This window comes from Triticum urartu, chromosome 7A, assembly GCF_056163025.1.
Source record: "Triticum urartu cultivar PI428250 chromosome 7A, HENAU_Tu73, whole genome shotgun sequence".
In the NCBI taxonomy this organism is placed as follows: domain Eukaryota; kingdom Viridiplantae; phylum Streptophyta; class Magnoliopsida; order Poales; family Poaceae; genus Triticum; species Triticum urartu.
In genome coordinates, this window is record NC_141879.1 from 728,634,769 (window position 1) to 728,658,298 (window position 23,530).

The 23,530-nt window shown below is 47.6% G+C and overlaps 1 pseudogene; it reads left to right on the forward strand.

Annotated features, from left to right (window-relative positions):
* The first annotated feature begins 1,794 nt into the window (after nucleotides 1-1,794).
* On the forward strand, nucleotides 1,795-4,059 carry LOC147962333 (uncharacterized; annotated as a pseudogene).
* Nucleotides 4,060-23,530: the final 19,471 nt, after the last annotated feature.

Consider the following 23,530-nt stretch of genomic DNA (forward strand, 5'->3'; position numbering starts at 1 on the left):
GAGGACGTAGAGGATGTTGTGGTCTGCTGCTCAGGGATGGCGTACAACAGTCAGGCATAGGTTTTAGGGAGGGTGTGCGGCGTTGTGAGGAGGCCGCCGCCGCCGCTGCCATCCATCGCCTGGAGAGGCATGCGACCCTCGCATGCTCCCCTGCGGCCCTGCCCCACGCAGAAATCGACCGTCTATTCATGATCGGAGGCTATAACGCATCACTGAATTAGAGGGCCTCCAGGTCGTTCTTCGTAGCAGCAGCCCGTTTAGTGTTGGGCCGGCCGAGCCGTTTGTGGCGGAGAGGTAAAAAGGCTGCGGGGCACGCGCAGTGACACGACGGGGCGATCCACAATGTTGAATGAGCTAATCCAACGGTTTACAATGCCAAATCGCTGTGGAAGGGCCTAGGTGGCTGCGTTTTACTGTTTAGCAATGTAGCTAGTAGCGTGGGATAGATATACGAAAATTGTTGTTCAATCAATCTCTCGGAGAAGGAGGAGGTCGATTACTTCTCTCTGTATATGTTCATGACGATCTTGTGTACTTAATGGTTTTCTTCATTTACTTACTAGCTAGCGTATCGTGAGTTCTCTCTATATGTATAGTACGTAGCGTCGACCAAGCACGGAGATAAGAAAGGTCACTTCTCTCTATTAACTAGCTAACACAATATACCAAAGCCCTAAATTAACCCTCCAAAACCTCCAAACCCCCCCCCCCCCCCTAAAAAAAACAAAAACCCCAACCCTTGAACTGCTGATGTGTGAATGCTTTTTGGTCCCAGTTGGTATTACCAACCAGGACTAAAGGCCCTCCTACCTGAGCTCGTCGCAGCGGCCACGTGAAGCCTCATCTGTCCCGGTTCGTAAGCGAACCAAGACAAAAGGCCTCTGAAACCGGGACAAATGAACATTTTTCTACTAATGAGAAATAGTGGCATGTTGGTGTAACGGGCACCATGTGAGCTTGCCAAGCCGCACCAACTTCAGGAGTGCTTCACAGAGTATTGGAAACATGGGTACCCTTAATACTTAGTAAATGGGCCTCATTGCAAATAATCTTATCAATCTAAAAAATTCGAGTAGAATTTATTTATCGTTGACACAACAAAAAATACATGAATACACGGCTACCACGATCACAACAACCACAAAAGATCATCAAGAATCGAGGACTATAGCCCAAGCATACGGGACACGTGTAGCAAGGGCACGCAGCCCTTGCGGCACACACCACCAACTGAGCATTTAACGCCCAGACGATCTACGTGACGTAGCCCGGCACATGTCTACGAAGGAGTGTCATCATCAGGACGACCAGGGGAGACGGACAATGTGACTAGACATTGGCATGGCCGAAGACCACAGATGGGCGGTGTAGTGTGTCGTGTTGTCAGCGCACGACCAGCCCAAGAGATCGAAGGCTTCACTCCAAGGCGAGTCCACAGTCGGCCCAAGAGGATAGCGCAGCCCAACAGGAAATTCGTCGGGCCAGAATGGGCCTGTTGAGCCCGCTCGCCTGGCGGCTCGCTACTTAACCTGCAGACGACGAGAGGATCGACATCCAGGCTGGATCAGGAAACAGCACGGCGGCTTCTACCTCCTTCCCCATCCTCCTTCTTTCTTCCTCCTCAAGAACAGCAAGGCTGATTTGTAATTCGAATTCAGAATTGTATCGAGAGCTAGCTATAGATCGACCTGGTACCTAACATCCTTGTATCAGAGATCAACACCACTCCCTCCGCCGCGTCTCAACCTGGACACCCGCCGGCGAACCCAAGCGCGGCAAGCGTTCGTCGCCGCCATGGATCCCGCGCTCAAGGAGTACCTCGACAAGCTCCATCAGGACGCCAAGGCCGACTCCGCCCACGTCCTCAAGCAGTTGCAGACGCAATCCACGCAGATTGACGATCTCCTTCACTGGAAGCCAGATCTCGAGGCCCGCTTCGCGAAGTTGGACTCCACGGTCGCGGTGTTGCGCGCGACCGCACCTACACCACCGATGCCGAGTGGAGCGGCGATTCCGCATCACCCACCTCCTCTGCTCCAAGCACGAGTAGATCTCCACGGGCCCGATGGCCGCGGCGACGTCGACACCACCGGAGGGGGATCGTCAGTGACCCACGAGTCACTGACGGCACCTCCGGTCACGGGTACGCCTTCCCTTCCGATCGTCCCGGCCCCTGTTCCTCCCCTATCCTCATCCATCCTGACCAATTTGGGTCAACCACCGTCCATGAATTTCCCGGTGTTCACGGGTGATAACCCACAGCTGTGGAAAACACTCTGCGAGCAGTACTTTCAGATGTTCACTGTCCACGACGCCTACCGCGTCCCCATGGCCATCTTGAGTTTCTCTAGCCCTGCGGTCATCTGGCTGCAGTCTGTGCAGAAGAAATTGGCCGGGCTGGACTGGGAATCCTTCACTTCCCTTCTCTGTACTCGATTCGGGCGTGACAAACATCAAATGCTCATCCGACAGTTTTACGCTGTCAAACAAACTACCACAGTTGCAGATTTCATCGAGCGTTTTGAAACTCTGATGAATCATCTGATTTCTTACTCAGAGTCCACTCACCCGTATTTTTTTCTGACTCGTTTTGTGGAGGGACTACGGCCGGATATCCGAGCGGTGGTGCTCGTTCAACGACCACCGGACCTGGACACGGCATGCTCGCTGGCTCTACTTCAGGAGGAAGTGGCCGACGGCGAGCACTCGTTCGGACGCCTCGCCAACTCCTCGCACGTCCACAACCACACGAGCCGTTCAACGCCACCGCCCTTCTTCAGTCGACCTGCTACACCAACATCGTTCTCTGAAGATCGCCGCGGTACTGACGCGACACGGGTGACACCTGAAGCCAGCAAGGTCGCCGCCCTCCGTGGCTTCTGTCGCGCGAAGGGGCTCTGCTTCAAGTGCGGGGAACGGTGGGGCAAGGATCACACATGCCCGCCCACGGTGCAAATGCATATCGTGGAAGAGCTGCTCGCCATGTTTCCCCAAGACGATATTTAGTCAGAATCGCCCCCAACGTCGCCGATTTCTGACGAGGAGAACCTCTGCACTCTGTCCCGTCAGGCTGAAGATGGCTCGTCAGACCTAGGGGTACTACAGCTGCACGCCTGGCTCCAAGGGCACGAGATTCTGCTACTTGTCGATTCAGGCAGTTCTACGTCATTTGTCGACAGTACTCTGGCAGCTAAACTCACCGGAGCCCAACCACTGCCGCGCCCATGCCGCGTGCGTGTCGCCAACGGCAACACCATCCCCTGAACCACCTACATCCCGGCGTGTCAGTGGACGACCCAGGGGCACGAATTCAAGACTGATTTCAAGATCCTCAAACTGGGCTCGTACGATGCAATCCTCGGGATGGATTGGTTAAGGCAGCACAGTCATATGAACATCGACTGGATCGAGCAATTCTTAACTGTTACAACTCCAACTGGCCAGCTGACGCTCTCTGCCACAACTTCAGATCAAACCCAATGCTCTATGATTTCAGCACCAGAGCTCCTTAAAGCTTGCAAGCAAGGATCAGTGGCGCACATTGTGCATCTCAGTTCTCTTGACGGCACTAGTACTACAGAAGAGCCAATCCCTGTCGAGATTCTGCGTCTACTGGAACAGTTCGCAGATGTCTTTGAGGACCCACGGACTCTGCCGCCTCGCCGCGATTGCGATCATCGCATTCCCCTGATGGCTGGCGCGCACCCTGTCAATTCCAGACCTTACAGATACAAACCTGAACTGAAGACAGAGATTGAGCGTCAGGTTCAAGAAATGCTCGACGCAGGGATTATTCAGAAAAGCTCTAGCCCATTTTCATCCCCAGCCCTGTTAGTCAAGAAAAAAGATGGCACATGGCGCTTATGCGTTGACTACCGCTGTCTCAACTCCATGACGGTGGTCGCCAAGTTTCCAGTACCAATCATTGACGAGCTCCTCGATGAACTAGCCGGTGCAAAATGGTTCTCGAAGCTCGACCTGCGTGCCGGATTTCATCAGATACGAATGGCAGAAGGTGAAGATTTCAAAACGGCCTTCCAAACACACTCCAGGCACTAGGAATACCGTGTCATGCCTTTCGGAGTAGCAGGAGGCCCGGCCACATTCAACGGAGGCATGCACACCACCCTGCGTCCAGTCATGCGCAAATGTGTCATTTCATTCTTCGACGACATCCTCATCTTCAGCAAAACCTTTTCTGATCACATCCAACACATCGCGCGCGTGCTCCAGCTGCTCAGAGACGACCACTGGCAAGTCAAGCAATCCAAGTGCTCCTTTGCTCAGCGCCAGATCGCTTACTTGGGGCATGTGATCGACGAACGGGGCGTCTCTACAGACCCCAGCAAAGTACAGACGATCCAGCAGTGGCCTGTTCCTCAGTGCGCCAAAGATGTGCGCAGCTTCCTCGGCCTTGCCGGATATTATCGGAAGTTTGTGCAGCACTTCGGAATCATTGCAAGACCTCTGTTCACCCTGCTCAAGAAGAATAACCAGTTCGTCTGACAAGTGACACGCAGCAGGCGTTCGACACTCTGAAACTGAAGCTCACAACAGCACCCATGCTGCAACTTCCAGATTTCAGTAAGAAGTTTGTGATCGACACCGATGCATGCGCTTATGGCGTAGGCGCTGTCATCCAGCAAGATGGGCACCCGATCGCCTACATGAGCAAGCCGCTCGGTTCCAAGAACCGTGGCCTCTCCACTTACGAAAAAGAATGCATGGCCATCCTCATGGCCGTGGAGCAATGGCGTTCTTACCTGCACAACGATGAATTCATCATCCGCACAGATCAGACAAGCCTCGTGCACCTCGATGACCAGCATCTGTCCACCCCATGGCAACAGAAGGCGTTCACCAAGTTGCTCGGGATGCGCTACAGGATCTGCTACCGCTCCGGATCGTCGAACACTGCTGCTGATGCGCTCTCGCGCCGCACCCCTGATGAGCTCGTTGCAGCGGTGTCTGTCTGCATCCCAGCTTAGCTGGACGACATCGTGGCAAGCTACAGCGCAAACCCACAAGTTCAGAAGATTTTGCAAGACCTGTCCAAGCGACCAGACCCAAAGGGGCGTTTCTCGACACGTGATGGCCTACTCTATTTCCGCGACAGGCTTTGGCTGGGCGGCTCCCCCGCTCTCTGCTCCGTGCATTCCATGACAGTACCATGGGCGGCCACTCCGGCGTGCCAGTCACCTATCGCCGCCTGCGTCACCTTTTCGCCTGGCCCAAGATGAAGGAACGCACTCGTCGGTATGTCCAGTCCTGCTCCGTTTGCCAGCAAGCCAAACCAGAGCGCGTTCGCTACCCGGGACTGCTCGAGCCTCTGCCGGTGCCAAACCGCGCCTGGAAGGTGGTCACCATGGATTTCATCGACGGCCTTCCTCCTTCAGGCAAGTACAACTTCATCCTCGTCATTGTCGACAAATTCACCCGCTACAGCCACTTCCTCTCTCTGAGCCACCCATTCACGGCGGCCAAGGTTGCACACGCCTACCTGGAGAACATCTACAAGCTCCATGGGCTCCCGGAAGCGATCATATCGGACAGAGACCCAGTTTTCACGAGTAAGTTCTGGCAAGAATTGTTCAAGATCATCGGATCCGAACTCAATATGAGCACGCCGTACCATCCTCAGACTGACGGGCAGTCAGAACGTGTCAACCAATGCCTGGAGATATACTTACGGTGTTTCACGCACGCCTGCCCAAGCAAATGGCATCAGTACCTCGCCCTCGCAGAATTCTGGTACAATTCTTCTTTTCACTCTTCCTTGGGCACCTCACCCTTTGTTGCATTGTATGGGCATGAACCACGCCATTGGGGCATCGAGGCGGCCTCCACTTGTTCCATTCCCTCCCTCAAGGACTGGCTTGAGGAGCGCAAGCACATGCAGCAGGTGCTGGCCGAACACCTCCATCGAGCGCGCAACATCATGAAGGCTCAGGCCGACAAGAAGCGCACGGACCGTTACTTCGTCGTCGGGGAAGCCGTCTTCGTCAAGCTCCAACCCTACGTGTAGACGACGGTGGTGCGTCGCACCAACCACAAGCTCTCCTTCCGCTACTTCGGACCTTTCAAGATCATCCGCGTCATCAACCCCGTCGCGTACGAATTGGAGCTTCCCGCCGGCGCCAAGGTCCACCCAGTCTTCCACGTCTCTCAACTGCGGCGAGCGATCTCCAACAACACGAAGGTGGAAGATAAGCTGCCCGTTCCACCGGAGGAACCGCTGTCGCTGGTGGAGATCATCGACACCCACTGGCGCAACACTCCCCAAGGCCGGCGCGAGCAAGTACTCGTGCGCTGGTCCGACCCGTCCATCCTCGACGCCACCTGGGAAGACGCCAAGTCCATACGCGAGCGCTTTCCAGCACTACTGGCTTGGGGGCAAGCCAGCTCTCAAGGAGGGGGGGATGTCAGCGCACGACCAGCCCAAGAGATCGAAGGCTTCACTCCAAGGTGAGTCCACAGCCGGCCCAAGAGGATAGCGCAGCCCAACAGGAAATTCGTCGGGCCAGAATGGGCCTGTTGAGCCCGCTCGCCTGGCGGCTCGCTACTTAACCTGCAGACGACGAGAGGATCGACATCCAGGCTGGATCAGGAAACGGCACGGCGGCTTCTACCTCCTTCCCCATCCTCCTTCTTTCTTCCTCCTCAAGAACAACAAGGCTGATTTGTAATTCGAATTCAGAATTGTATCGAGAGCTAGCTATAGATCGACCTGGTACCTAACACGTGTCAAGCTGGAGCACTCGAGCACCTGACACCTCGCAATGTGAGGTCATCCATTGGGCGTATAGAGAACAAGTTGGATGCACCGCCTACTGTTCTGTATCTGTGTTCACACGAGAGTTTACGATCAATGTGGTGCCCCAGGCCTATTTATTTTTTATTAGGACAGTATAACCGAGCCTAAAGCGAGCTCTCTTACACCCTCAGCAATTTCGGTCGTCGGATTTCGCATTTGAGTGGTTTCCAGCCGTAAGATCTTTGTTTTAGCACAGTTTACCACGACCTGGGTCTTCTGTCCTAATGGACTGCTATTCTGGGGACTGTTTTCAAGGTTTGTGGTTGATTGGGCTTCATTGGCCCATTTATCATTCGGTGCTGTATACAAGCCGAGGCGACGATTGCCTAAAAAAACGAGGCGAGGACAAGGAAGAAGTCGATGGATCATGGATGAACCGGCGGTCGAGGGGATCCAGCCGACGTGAGCTGCCCTCGAGGGGATCCACGTCGCTGCACCCATTGATCCCCTCCGCTACTCCGAAAGCAATCCTCCTCACTCTCGCCTTGGGTTGCGCTGGCGTCACCGCCGCCATCCCCGTAGGTTCTTTCTTCTCTCCCAACCTCCGGGCATGTAGTCAATGGCTTATCTTTTTTTGGGGAAGGTCATCATGGCTAGCTTTATTAACTTAAAACAGATTTACATCGTTCACTAATTGGCTGATCAAAAACACTGGGGGTTCCTTAGTCCAACTTTCATTACATTTATTACAGAAGCTAAATTTTGTTAGCTCACACTAGTAGAAAAAGGGCATGTTGTCCCGGTTCGTAAGGGTCTTTTGTCCCGGTTACTGAAACGGGACTAAAGGGTCGGTACTAATGCCCTGTCCCTTTAGTCCCGGTTCAATCCAGAACCGGGACAGATGGGCCTCCACGTGGCCTGTGTACGGAGCCCAGGCAGGAGGGCCTTTGGTCCCGGTTGGTGGCACCAACCGGGACCAATAGGCATCCACGCGTCATCATTTCTGTGGCTGGGGTATATTGTTTCATATATTGTGTTAGCTAGCTATAATTAATAGAGAGAAGTGTCCTCTCTTATGTCCGTGCTTGGTCGACGCTACGTACTATACATACGTATAGAGAGGACTAGACATGCTAGCTAGCTAGTAAGCAAACGAAGGAAACAGAAGATCGTCATGAACATATATGCATACAGAGAGAAGTGATATCGACCACCTCTCCTTCTCCGAGAGATTGGTCGAACAAAAAGTTCTCGTATACCTATCCGACACTACCGGCTACATATATACAATAATTATCTCTTACAAATATAATCATACGGACTCATGGTCCACATAGTATTCTCTGTCTTCAGCGATCACGTGGTCAAGAAAGAATGCCGCCAATTCCTCTTGAATTGCTCGCATGCGAGCTGGTGCTAGGAGTTCATCCCGCTTCCGAAACATCTAATTTGAAGAAGGGGGTCAATACATATATATATGAATGAATGAAACTCAACACAAATGATGGTAATAAAATAAAATTGTGAATGTTATTATTTACGTACTTCATATTGTTCGTCAGTGTAGACCCGCTCACAGGTCGGGTGGCGGATGGACACGCAAACGTAGTATCCACAGAAATCATTTCCTTGTTCCTGCCACAACCACTTTACAAGAAATAGAGGTCAATCAAACTGATAAGCAAGAATGCCAAATGGTATTGATGAAACTAGCGCTTGAATCAATAGGAGATGCGCGGAACATGCTACTATAGTACTTACTTTCGGGTGTCTAAATTGCAGCTTCTTCGGGAGTCCTGGAGTTTTTCTGGAGAATTTTTTCCAAACCCTGCCAGACAAAGAAAACAATTACTTGATATATCAGGAAATGAACAAAGTTGCTGATATGGTGGATAATGATCGATTTAACTTACTTCTCAAGCATTTGAGTCATGTCCGCATAGTCCTAGGGATCTTTTCGTCTTGAGTCTAAGACGGTTACTAGTCCCTGCTCAAGCTTAATCTCTAGGAGAATATAGTGGAAACTGCACATGCATGCATAACTCATCAATTACATTACTATAACCTTGACTAATATATAAGGGAAATTGAATACGCACAAGACAGTAACACTCACTTGAAGTTGTAAGGAAAGAGTATTATATCTTTGTTTTCATTTATTACCAACGATCGTAGCAAGTTGGCCTCGGTATCTGCGGCATGAAATTTAACCTGAGTTGCATCTATGAGATATGTGTTAATGAACCCAATATCACCGACTTGTCTTTTCTTCAATTCGGTGATCTTCAATCTGCATAATATAGTGATGATGATTATAAATACATGCAATGAAAGAGCTGAGCTGTATAGAGAGACTAAATGACAGAAGTAGTACTACTTACAGACAGTAGCAGGTGACCGTTGTTTTATCGAGGGCCAATTGATTGAAAAACTGAAAGAACTCCTCAAATGGAACAGGAAACAGTTCAATTCCAATGAGGTCATGCTCCTTTTTAACTTTCACATACAAAGTACTCCTCCCCCCAGAGTCTCTGCAGATTTTCAAGTACCAATCATGCAATCTTCGTATCATCGTTGATAGAGATCTTTCATTTTTGATGAGAGGCTTCCTGTACTCGTATCTTTGTATCTGCACCTCCATGAAATCATAATGTACATCGTCGGGCAGGTAATCGCCAAGATCGTTATAACCGGGCACCATCCTCGGATGATTAGCGACGTTGTCGCTAGGCACCTTGAGCGGGGGGCACGATTGCTTCGCTTGTTCGCCGAGCTAGGCAATTTGTTTCCCAGCTCGTCGTTCTTTCAGCCTTTGATCACTGACAGTACTTCCCGACCGCTCTGCTTCGGCAAATTCCTTTCCAATAATGCGCTCATAGTTTCCTTTCGGCGGAGACTTGGGTGGTTTTGTCAGGGCAGCTAGAGTGCGCTTCGCTTTCACCGGATCTACCTTCTCCTCCGGAGGTGGATGTTTCTTTTCTTTCACCCCTTCAAAGTAGTTCCTCACTTCTTCTCATGCGATCTCGGCGTTCTCCTCCGGGGTCCTCTCGTATGGTAACTTCTCTGGAGTCTTCAGAGAAGGACCGAATCTGTATGTCCTCCCGCCTCTGGCTGTACTGCTAGACGCCGGCAGAGCAGACAGAGCGGTTGTCTTCTTTACTTGCTTACGAGGCGGAGGAGAAGGACTACGACGCGCCGGAGCAGACGGATAGGCGGCAGGTTTCTTCCGCCCTTGTTGACGAGGCGGAGAAGGAGGAGGCTGGCTGCTCGGGCGCGTCGGCGCAGGCGGAGAAGGAGACGGAGTGCCGCCACGCGCCGGAGAAGGAGTCGGTCGAGTGCCCTGATCGTCACTCGCCGGAGGAGGAGGCGGAGTGGCCTGACTCGCCGGAGGAGAAGGCGGTGGAGGAGGCGGAGTGCCCTGACTTGCCGGAGGAGGAGGAGGAGGAGGCGGAGGCGTCCAGTTCGGAAGGTTGATGAGCTCCTTCCGCCACAGGCATGGAGTCTTCAAAGCAGAACCCAGCCTAGTCTCTCCTTCACTGGTAGGGTGGTCAAGCTGGAGGTCCTCAAATCCCTCCGTTATTTCATCCACCATCACCCTAGCATATCCTTGTGGAATCGGCCGGCAGTGAAAAGTTGCGCCGAGTTCAGTAGGATAAAAAGAGCCAACAGCCGCCTTGACCTTCAAATTCATCCATTGCGTCATAAGGTGCCAATTTTGAGACTCCGTGATAGCATCCACGGGATAGCTGGTAGGAGCCGTCAAGGCATGCTCCGGGTGAAGCAGCTCGGTGGAAGCCACGCTGCTTCTCTGCTGAGATGGCGGGGTAGCTTCAGGGGAAGCTTCGGCAGTTCGTTTGCTGCGATTTGCTTCTCGTTCCTCTATCGCTTGTACCCTTGCTTGCAGCGCCTGCATTTGGGTTTGCTGCAATTTTTTCCTCCTCTCCTGGCATTTGTAACCGCCTGCGTCCGGAAACCCAACCTTCCATGGAATGGAGCCTGGCATGCCTCGTGTCCGTCCAGGGTGCTCAGGATTCCTGAGGGCCATTGTGAGCTCGTCGTTCTCACTGTCTGGAAAGAACGTCCCTTGCTGCGCTGCTTCGATATACTGCTGAAGCTTCCTGACTGGTATGTCCATTTGATCGTTCGTCCAAATGCACTTCCCTGTTACAGGGTCCAAGGTTCTGCCAGCCCCGAAGAACTAAGTCCGGCAACGGTCTGGCCAGTTAATTGTCTCTGGTTCGATCCCTTTATCAACCAGATCATTCTCAGTCTTGGCCCACTTAGGTCGGGCTACGAGGTAGCCACCTGACCCCGTGCGATGGTGATGCTTCTTCTTCGCAGGATTTTGCTTGTTTGTCGCCGACATCTTTTTACTCTCTTCCGATGTCTTGTGGGCCACAAATGCGGGCCAGTGATCTCTGATCTTCTCATATCTGCCCTTGAATTATGGTGTCTCTTTATTTTCGACAAACTTATTCAGCTCTTTCTTCCACCTCCTGAATAGTTCTGCCATCCTCTTAAGAGCAAAAGACTTGATTAATTGCTCTTTAACTGGCTTCTCTGGATCATCCTCTGGCGGTAGGGTGAAATTTGACTTCAGCTCAGTCCAAAGATCATTTTTCTGCATATCATTGACATAAGACACCTCATGGTCTTCTCTAGCCGGCTTTAACCATTGCTGGATGCTGATCGAGATCTTGTCCCTAACCAAAACCCCGCACTGAGCAACAAATGCACTCTTTGTCCGGAGGGGTTCAATCGGTTGGCCGTCGGGCGCGATAGCTATGATCTCAAACTTTTCATCCGAGCTCAACTTTTTCTTCGGGCCTCGTCTCTTTACCGAAGTTGTGCTCGATCCGGAGGGCTAGAAAAAAGAACAAAGACTTAATTAATATGTGTACATACCAAAACAATGAATGCATCAATTAGCTAGTCAGCAGAAGCTTAACTAATATATATACCTGGTCGGACTCGGTTTGGTCACAGGAGACGTCATCACGGTCTCCTTCTTGCACCGGCATTAGGTCACCGGAGCCATCATAATCATAGCCTGCTGCTTCCAGACCATCGGTGTCGTTGAGAAACAACGAGCAGACGGCATCACTTCCTCGTGCGATTATGTCCCCCAACAACTCTTCCTGTACATCGTCTCGGGGGGTGTCCATAGTTTCTACAAATATTGACAACATGGCAATTATTATTCAAACATGACAGATGGATATATTATTCAAATATTGACAACAAATATTGACGCTGCTTCTCTAGGGTTTGGGGTGGCCTCGACGCTGCTTCTCTAGGGTTTGGGGCGGCCTCGACAACGCTTCAAGGATAAAAAAAGAAGAGAAAGAAGAAGAGAAAAAGAGGAGAAGAAAGAATAGAGGAGTAAGAACTCCTCTATTCTTTCTTCTCATCTTTTTTTCTTCTTCTTCCTCTTTTTTTTTATCAGGAACGAGGGTCGTCGAGGGTCATAGAGCGGTAGAGGAAACCCTAAATAGCAAGTATCGTGGGTGTGAGATACATGTGGCCGTCGGTGTCGGACACTACATCCACGTCCCACAAGTGACGTGGGCGTCAGGGACGTGGATGTAGTGTCCGACACCGACGGCCACATGTATCTCACACCCACGATACTTGCTATTTAGGGTTTCCTCTACCGCTCGGCGACCCTCGACGACCCTCGTTCCCGATAAAAAAAGAGGAAGAAGAAGAAAAAAAGAGGAGAAGAAATCTTCTCCTGTTTTTTTTCTTCTTCTTCCTCTTTTTTTATCCTCTTCTTCCTCTCATGTTCGACGACCCTCGACCCCTCGGCGACCCTAGACCCCCTCTCGACCCCCTCATGTCGAAGTTATCGGGTAGGGGGTATATCGACAACGACATACCCGATACATACATACATACATATCACATGCATCCATACATATATGAACAAAATTAATATCTACTAATTAACAACCTAAATAAAAAAACTAATACATATAGGAAGAAGAAGGAAAAAGAAGAGAAGAAAGAATAGAGGAGAAGACTTCCTCTTCTTCCTCTCCTCTTCTTCTCCCTCTTCTTCCCCTTCTTCCTCACCTCTCTCATGAATGTCCGACGTTCTCGACCCTTGACACCCTAAACTAGTTCTCAACCCTCGACCCCCTAAACTAGTTCTCGACCCCCCCCCCCTCATGTCGAAGTTATCAGGGAGGGGGTATATCGACCCCCCCCCTCATGTCGAAGTTATCGGGGAGGGTTGTAACGACCCCCCCTCCTGTCGAAGTTAACAGGGAGGGGGTATATCGACAATGACATGCATACATGGAAAAAAAATGCTATCCATCTATTCATACATAGCCACATACATATATACATGGAAATAATGCTATGAAAATAAAATATGAAAAAAATAATATTATTGAGGAGGGGGTATATCGACCCCCCCCCTCGTGTTGAAGTTATCGGGAGGGGTATATCGACGACGGCAGACCCGATAAAACATAAGAAAACGAAGAAGAAACAAAAAGAGGAGAAGAAGAAAGGAATAGAGGAGAAGATCGAACAAAAAAAAGAAGAAAAAAAGAGGAGAAGAAGAAAGGAATAGAGGAGAATATCGAAGAAAAAAAAGAAAAAAAGAGGAAAAGAAGAAAGGAATAGAGGAGAAGAAGAAAAAATAGAAAAATTTCTTCTTCTCCTCTATTCCTTTCTTCTTCTCCTCTTCTTTTTCTTCTTTTTCCTCTTCTTATTTATTTCTTCTCTTCTTCCTCTCCTCTTCTTTCTCTCTTCCTCTTCTTATTTTCTTCTTTCATATCCTTCTTTTTCTTCTAAATTTTCTTCTAACTTTCTATATATGAACAAAAAACTTTCTATGAACAAAAAACTTTCTATATATATATATATATGAACATTTCTATGAACAAAATTTTCTTCTTTCTTCCTCTTCTTTCTATGAACCAGAAAAATTACATATATGGAAAAAGATTAATACACATATGAACAAAAAAATACATATATGAACAAAAACATGCTCTGAACAATTTTTTATACATTTTGAACATATACATACGCATAGCCACATACATACACATATACATTATATATATATATATGAACAAAAAAATAAACTAATAAAAATGAAGGGCGCGTAGGGGCGGCGGCACGGCAGGGCAGGGGAGGCGCGCGGCGGGGCGGCGTGCGGCGGCAGCGAAGGGCAGGGGCGGCGCGCGTCGGCCGCGCAGGGCAGGGGCGGCGCAGGGCGGCAGCGCGCGAAGGGCAGGGGCAGCGGCGACGGCGGCCAGTACAAGGGGAGGAGCAGGGGAACGGGCGGCGCTCACAGCGAGGTGGCGTCGGCGACGAGGAAGGCTCGGGGACGGCGGACGGTGAAGGCGCGCTCGGGGGCGAGGGCAGGGGCGCGCGGGCTCGGGGGGCAGCCGACGGCGTCGATCTGGGCAGCCTTTCGGCGTCGATGAGCTCGGCGTCGTCGGGCGGGCCGGGGGGCAACTGGCGATGAGTTCGTCAAATTTTCCTAAGTCCTGCTTATATACACAGAGTATTGGTTCCGGTTTGTGGCACCAACCGGGACCAATGCCCTCTTTAGTCCTGGTTGGTGCCACCAACCGGGACCAAATGCCAATTTTCAGCAGCCCAAAGGGCGGGAAGCGGCGGCCTTTGGTCCCGGTTGGTAGCACCAACCGGGACTAAAGGGGGGCATTGGTCACGGTTCGTGGCACCAACCGGGACCAATGCCCCCTTTAGTCCCGGGTGGTGCCACCAACCGGGACCAAAGACCTTGTGCTGATGCGGCGTTGAATGTTTAGTCCCACCTCGCTAGTTGAGAGGGGTGCGCAGTGGTTTATAAGCCCCACTGCCGCACCCCTCTCGAGCTTCTCTCCATTGCGGGCTTACGGGCCTAATTGTCACTGCTATGCCTGTGGGCCTACTGGGCCTCCTGCGGGCCTGAATCCTGGCCCTTGGATGGGTTTCTAGTCGTATTCAGGCCGTGGGGGCCTAGTAGGTGGCATTTTTTTGTTTTTTTGTTGCTTTATTTATTTTATTTTGTTTTGTTTTTTGCTTTATTTTTTAATTCTTTATGCTTTTAGTTTTAGAAAAATTATAAACTTTTAGTTAATGCCATTAGTTTTCAAATTTGAAAACACTTTTTTTGTTTTTTTGTTTTCTTTGTTGCTTTATTTATTTTATTTTGTTTCTACTTACAACAAAATACTTATTGTTGCTATTTTTTCCAGTTTTTTTGTTTTGTTTTCTGCATTATTATTTTTTTGCTTTATTTTTTTATTCTTTTTGCTTTTAGTTTTAGAAAAATTATAAACTTTCTGTTAGTGCCATTAGTTTTCAAATTTGAAAACACTTTTTTAGTTTTTTTATTTTCTTTGTTGCTTTATTTTATTTTGTGATTAACATTACTATAAAAATAGTTTTTTTTCCTATTTTTTGATTTGTTTTTTGCATTATTTATTTTCTTTTGTTTTTGGCTTTAATTTTTAATTCTGTTTTCTTTTAGGTTAGCAAAATTATAAACTTTCTGTTAGTGCCATTAGTTTTAGAAAAATTATAAACTTTCTGTTAGTGCCATTAGTTTTGAAATTTGAATAGTTAAAATTTGAATTCTTTGAAATTTGTGTGAATCACAAGTTTGCGATTAACTTACAAAAAAAATGAGAATAGATGCGCTTATAGAGAAAATTCAATCTAAATTCATAGTAATTTTCTATGAATTTCAGAGAAATTCACTATGAATTTAGGTTAAACTTTTCTTTATTAGGGCATCTATTTTCACTTTGAGAGGAGCTCAACAAGGTAGAGAGGGAAGGGCTTATAAACCGGTGTGAGCCCCCTTCGGTTGGCGAGGTGGGACTAAACTCTGCCCGCAACGAGGACCAACCCTTTAGTCCCGGTTTGTGGCACAAACCAGGACTAATGGTCATGGGCCAGGGGCGAGGAGCAAAATTATAAACTTTCTGTTAGTGCCATTAGTTTTAGAAAAATTATAAAATTTCTGTTACTGCCATTAGTTTTCAAATTTGAATTCTTTGAAATTTGTCTGAATCACAAGTTTGTGATTAACTTTACTTTTTCTAGTTTTTTTTGCATTATTTATTTTCTTTTGTTTTTTGCATTTTTTAATTCTTTTTTCTTTTAGGTCACAAAAATTATAAACTTTCTGTTAGTGCCATCAGTTTTAGAAAAAATTATAAACTTTCTGTTAGTGCCATTAGTTTTCAAATTTGAATAGTTAAAATTTGAATAATGGTATTACGAGGGATTAACCATAAGACATTAAAGCATTTCAAATGAACTCTGAAAAAGTTGAAAGTTGGCATGGTATCATAATTTCACCCACATAGCATGTGCATGTACAAAACGGACAATGGTAGCATGTTCGTGTGTTACAAAGTTGGCATGGTATCATCATAATAGTTGCGGGAGAAAGTCTTCACTTTTTCTTCGCTTGTGTCATTTGCTTATTGCACCGTAACCATGGATAATCTTCATCGTTTATCAGGATGCTTGGGTCAGCCTTGACATTGAAGGGAGGAATTTCATGAAACTTTTCATAATCTTCAGACATGTCTGTCTTGCCGTCCACTCCCAGGATGTCCCTTTTTCCTGAAAGAACTATGTGGCGCTTTGGCTCATCGTATGATGTATTCGCTTCCTTATCTTTTCTTTTTCTCGGTTTGGTAGACATGTCCTTCACATAGATAACCTGTGCCACATCATTGGCTAGGACGAACGGTTCGTCAGTGTACCCAAGATTTTTCAGATCCACTGTTGTCATTCCGTACTGTGGGTCTACCTGTACCCCGCCGCCTGACAGATTGACCCATTTGCACTTAAACAAAGGGACCTTAAAATCAGGTCCGTGGTCAAGTTCCCATATGTCCACTATGTAACCATAATATGTGTCCTTTCCGCTCTCGGTTGCTGCATCAAAGCGGACACCGCTGTTTTGGTTGGTGCTCTTTTGATCTTGGGCGATCATGTAAAATGTATTCCCATTTATCTCGTATCCTTTGTAAGTCAATACAGTCAAAGATGGTCCCCTGGACAACAAGTACAACTCATCACAAACAGTGTTGTCACCTCTGAGGCGTGTTTCCAACCAACTGCTGAAACTCCTGATGTGTTCACATGTAATCCAGTCGTCGCACTGCTCCGGGTGTTTGGAGCGCAGACTGTTCTTGTGTTCATCGACATACGGGGTCACCAAGGTAGAGTTCTGTAGAACTGTGTAGTGTGCTTGAGACCAAGAATATCCGTCCCTGCATATTATTGAGTCTCTTCCAAGAGTGCCTTTTCCAGTCAGTCTCCCCTCATACCGGCCGGGAATGAAGTCAACACAAAACCCGATAACATCCTCTGTTTGATGGCCCATGGAGATGCTTCCTTCTGGCCTAGCGCGGTTACGGACATATTTCTTTAGGACTCCCATGAACCTCTCAAACGGGAACATATTGTGTAGAAATACGGGCCCCAGGATGACAATCTCGTCGACTAGATGAACTAGGACGTGCGTCATGATATTGAAGAAGGATGGTGGGAACACCAGCTCAAAACTGACAAGACATTGCGCCACATCACTCCTTAGCCTTGGTACGATTTCTGGATCGATCACGTTCTGAGAGATTGCATTGAGGAATGCACATAGCTACACAATGGCTAATCGGACGTTTTCCGGTAGAAGCCCCCTCAATGCAACCGGAAGTAGTTGTGTCATAATCACATGGCAGTCATGAGACTTTAGGTTCTGAAACTTTTTCTCTGGCATATTTATTATTCCCTTTATATTCCACGAGAAGCCAGTCTTGACCTTCATACTGAGCAGGCATTCAAAGAAGATTTCTTTCTCTTCTTTCATAAGAGCGTAGCTGGCAGGACCTTTATACTGCTTCGGAGGCATGCCGTCTTTTTCATGCAAACGTTGCAGGTCCTCCCGTGCCTCAGGTGTATCTTTTGTCTTCCCATACACGCCCAAGAAGCCTAGCAGGTCCACGCAAAGGTTCTTCGTCACGTGCATCACGTCGATTGAAGGGCGGACCTCTAGGTCTTTCCAGTAGGGTAGGTCCGAAAATATAGATTTCTTCTTCCACATGGGTGCGTGTCCCTCAGCGTCATTCGGAACAGCTAGTCCACCGGGACCCTTTCCAAAGATTACGTGTAAATCATTGACCATAGCAAGTACATGATCACCAGTACGCATGGCGGGCTTCTTCCGGTGATCTGCCTCGCCTTTGAAATGCTTGCCTTTCTTTCGACATTGATGGTTGGTCGGAAGAAATTGACGATGGCCCAGGTACACATTCTTCCTGCATTTGTCCAGGTATATACTTTCAATGTCATCTAAACAATGCGTGCATGCGTGGTATCCTTTGTTTGTCTGTCCTGAAAGGTTACTGAGAGCGGGCCAATCGTTGATGGTCACGAACAGGAACGCCTTAAGGTTAAATTCCTCCTGTCTGTGCTCATCCCACGTACGTACACCGTTTCCATTCCACAGCTATAAAAGTTCTTCAACTAATGGCCTTAGGTACACATCAATGTCGTTGTCGGGTTGCTTAGGGCCTTGGATGAGAACTGGCATCATAATGAACTTCCGCTTCATGCACATCCAAGGAGGAAGGTTATACATACATAGAGTCACGGGCCAGGTGCTGTGATTGCTGGTCTGCTCCCTGAAAGGATTAATGCCATACGCGCTTAAAGCAAACCATACATTCCTTGGGTCCTTTGCAAACTCATCCTAGTACTTTCTCTCGATTTTTCTCCACTGCGACCCGTCAGCGGGTGCTCTCAACTTCCCATATTTCTTTCGGTTCTCAGTGTGCCATCGCATCAACTTGGCATGCTCTTCGTTTCTGAACAGACGTTTCAACTGTGGTATTATAGGAGCATACCACATCACCTTCGCAGGAACCCTCTTCCTGGGGGGCTCGCCGTCAACATCACCAGGGTCATCTCGTCTGATCTTATACCGCAATGCACCCCATACTGGGCATGCGTTCAGATCCTTGTATGCACCACGGTAGAGGATGCAGTCATTAGGGCATGCATGTATCTTCTCCACCTACAATCCTAGAGGGCATACGACCTTCTTTGCTGCGTATGTACTGTCAGGCAATTCGTTATCCTTTGGAAGCTTCTACTTCAATATTTTCAGTAGCTTCTCAAATCCTTTGTCAGCCACAGCATTCTCTGCCTTTCACTGCAGCAATTCCAGTATGGTACCGAGCTTTGTGTTTCCATCTTCGCAATTGGGGTACAACCCTTTTTTGTGATCCTCTAACATGCGATCGAACTTCAGCTTCTCCTTTTGACTTTCGCATTGCGTCCTTGCATCGACAATGACCCGGCGGAGATCATCATCATCGGGCACATCGTCTGGTTCCTCTTGATCTTCAGCACCTTCACCCGTTGCAGCATCATTGGGCACATCGTCTGGTTCCTCTTGATCTTCACCAGCTCCCCCCGTTGCAGCATCACCGTATTCAGGGGGCACATAGTAGTCATCGTACTCTTCTTCTTCACCGTCTTCCATCATAGCCCCTATTTCTCCGTGCCTCGTCCAAACATTATAGTGTGGCATGAAACCCTTGTAAAGCAGGTGGGAGTGAAGGATTTTCCGCTTAGAGTAAGACCTCGTATTCCCACATTCAGTGCATGGACAACACATAAAACCATTCTGCTTGTTTGCCTCAGCCGCATCGAGAAACTCATGCACGGCCTTAATGTACTCACAGGTGTGTCTGTCACCGTACATCCATTGCCGGTTCATCTGTGTGCATTATATATAATTAAGTGTCCAAATTAATAGAAGTTCATCATCACATTAAAACCAAAGTGCCTACATAGTTCTCATCTAACAACATATAGCTCTCGAGAGCATCTAATTAATTAAACCATACATTGAAACTATGTAAAATATTTCAATGCGAAAACAAATGCGATCATAATCGCAACCAAGGTAACAATTGATCCAACGGCATAATGATACCAAGCCTCGGTATCAATGGCATATTTTCTAATCTTTCTAATCTTCAAGCGCATTGCATCCATCTTGATCTTGTGATCATCGACGACATCCGCAACATGCAACTCCAATATCATCTTCTACTCCTCAATTTTTTTTATTTTTTCCTTCAACAAATTGTTTACTTCTTCAACTAAATTTAACCTCTCGACAATAGAGTCGGTTGGCATTTCCGATTCACATACATCTGACATAAATAAAATCTATGTCACGTTGGTCGGCAAAATTTTCATAAACAATAAATGAACCAATAGTTATAAAGATAATATATATACCACATCCGAATCATAGACAGGACGAGGGCCGACGGGGGCGGATACCAAAACCATCGCACTATATAAGATGCAATAATAAAAGTAAGAAAATAATACAAGTATCTATGTAAACATACAAGTAAGAATATTTTTCCTTTCAGAAAGAAGATAAGAACAAGAGGCTCACCACGGTGGTGCCGGCGATGAGCTCGGCGCGGGTGATCGACGGCGGTGAAGACGAGGACGGGGCGTGACGGACCGCTAAACCTAGACAAATATTGTGGAAAATGGAGCTTGGTGAGGAGAAAGCTTAAGTAGTGTGGCTCGAGCATTCCATCGAACACCTTGTGTGCACAGGAGGTGAGCTAGAGCACCACCAAGCCCTCTCCCCCTCGGCCAGAAAAAAACAGAGCAGTGTGCTCTACTCTTACGCGAGGGGGTATATATAGGCACTTCATTGTTCCCGGTTGGTGGGATGAACCGGGACTAAAGGGGAGCCTTTGGTCCCGGTTCAAGCCACCAACCGGGACCAATGGTGGTGGGCCAGGAGCGAGGCCCATTGTTCCCGGTTCGTCCCACCAACCGGGACCAAAAGGTCCAGATGAACCGGGACGAATGGCTCACGAAAACAGTGTCATGAGCTACTGAATTTGCCTCATGAAAACAGTGTGAAAAGGTGACCTTCCCTATCCATGTTGCCATATCAAGACATTCAGCAAAGATTGCCGCTGCTCAGTCCCACCATTGAACTTGTCCCTGACAATTGTTGACAACACTCAGAGAGTCTGACTCTGCTGCTATTCTATTAAAACCCAAAATATTTGCTAGGTTTAAACCATCATGCATTGCCATTGCTTCCATTGTCGCTGCATCTGCCGCTACCTGAATGAATTTGCATTGAGCAGCCAGGAACCGCCCCTTGTCGTCCCGAAGTACACATCCAGTCGCTCCTGAGCCTACATCATCATGAAAGGAAGCATCGACATTTAATTTAATAAACTTTGGATCAGGTTTCTTCCACCTGTGTTCAACTACCACTTTTTTGTTGCTGATGGCATTGGCATAGTTTGCCACAATTGCCAGGATAGAAGAACTCCATCTGGACGACGGTGGACATGAGTCATGGTGAGTGTGGCGTCTCCTTAGCCACCAAATATACCAGCAGCCCGCTGCTATGACTTCTTTCACATTCAGACTTGGCATTATCAGGGTTTTGGTTTGCGGTTCCAAAAGTAAGAATTCCAATATTGCTGATCCTGACCGATCCACATGCGTCGCTTGCTCTATATGATCCCAGAGCCCGAGACCCCTCCATGGCTCCTGTGCCAAATCGCATTGGAAAAGTAAATGTCTCATGTCCTCTGGTCCCTTGCGACATACTGGACATACATCACTGATGGGTAGGTGTTTGTTTGCCAAAATCGAAAACAACGGGACAACTCCACGTAGGGCACGCCAGCAAAATATTTGAATTTTACATGGCACTTGCAACTCCCACGGATGCTTCTAAATCTCAGCTTGTATAGCTGAAGTAGACACAGACATGCTGACCGAAAGATTTCTGAATTTATGTGCCCATTGTTCATGGTAGGCCGAGCCAACAGTGAAGACACCACTCCTTATAAGGTTCCATGGGACAAAATCATCAAAGGCCTGAAAGTTGAGTGGTATTTGAAGAATTCTGTTTGCATCCACCGGATAAAATATTTCTCGAATTAACTTCTCATCCCATTGACTAGTTACTGGATCAATCAATTCCACGACTTTAACAAGTAAAGTCTGGCCTCTAGGTGTTATTACCTTCCTGTCTGGACTCGCAGGAATCCATGGGTCATTCCAAGTGTCGACTTTCTCCCCTGATCCAATACGCCATATATACCCTCTCTTAAAAGTAGGCAAACCAGCTACAATACTCTGCCATGTGAAAGAAGAGCCGTTTGTTGGTCCTGCATGCAACAGATCATTATTTGGGAAGTATTTAGCCTTCAAAATCCTAGCACAGGCCGAATCAGGATTATTTATCATTCTTCAGCATTGCTTTGCCAAGAGGGCTAGATTAAAAGAATGGAGGTCTCTGAAGCCCATGCCACCATCACTCTTCGGGATACAAAGTTTCCACCATGAGAACCAATGCATCTTTTTATTCTCTTCCTCATCCCCCCAACAAAATTGAGCAATAACATCAGTAATATCTTTACATATACCCTTTGGTAAACAAAAAACCAACATAGTCAATGTCTTATGTTGTTCTTGCCGCTGCCGCAGATTTTCTTCTCTCTTGCCTGACTCGTGGTTCACTTGACTCCAACGCGGCGAAACCCTAGACGGCGTGAGACGACATTGATGGATCCCTCATCTTGTGGTGGTGTGGAGTGACGAACATAAAGCCTAGTCCCTCTCGATTCCTCTCCTCTAGCTGGCTGTATCTTTGTTTTCTGCCACCATGGTATTGTCTATACCTCCCCTCGCTTGAAGCGATTTATTTTTCCGAGTTTGTCACCTCAAGATTTAATGATTATTCCAGTCAGTTTGGTTTCTGTGTAGTTAATCATCATCATGTAGATGAATTATTATTTGTTTTCTCCATTTACAACGTCGTTCATTTTGTCCCATGCTCTGCACCAATTGTTGATTTGTGTGCCAGGTTACTGCCGTGGTCGCGCCCGCATCTGTGCCCCAGTCAGTCACATTGTGCTATGATGCACACATCCTCAAGTCTGGAAATCGATCCTGGTAAGCAAATTAGAAGCGCATTTTTTTAGGCCTATTACATGCGCAATCTCATCTGTGGTTAATTTTCCATTATCAGGTTCAAGAGTTTCTTGGTCAGCTTTGTTAATTGGGTTCTTATGGATGCCACCAATGCATGCAATATAAATAAACATATTTGATGATGTCTTCATGAACCGATCAGCCTCCCTAGATGAAATCAATAAACTGGAGCACTCCAATCTATTTGCCACTTAGCCCTTGAAACCAGTATGACTACTAGCCAAATACACTCAAATCATAGATCTCCTATCTCGCATGGTATAATACTAAAAGACAGGACACAGTTTTTCAATTTCTTACTAAATACTATCAGATTTTAAAACTCAAATCATGCTATTGCTGCAAAGTTGTGAGGTACATATCTGATAGCTTATGGTTGTTCGAACAAATAAGACCATGATCTATCCTAAATGTGAGATTTCCTTGTGAATTAGTTGCCAGGATTAACTCTTTTGTTCCGCTACATCTTACTCTTAAATAATGGCAATTCGTGTCCAGAGCCCTTTGCTATCAACAAACTGGATGTAGACACTCACGTGAACGCAGACGCCCAGCCCCAAATTGATATTTTCTATAACGATTCTCGGTATGTATTTATATGAGCCAGAACATCTTATATGGGTGTCTTCTCATGATAGTTGTACCTTACAAAGATTCTGTCTTGATGCTTGAATTTTACGAGGTTCTTTCCTATTTTTACCATTCATTTATTACAGTTGTTAT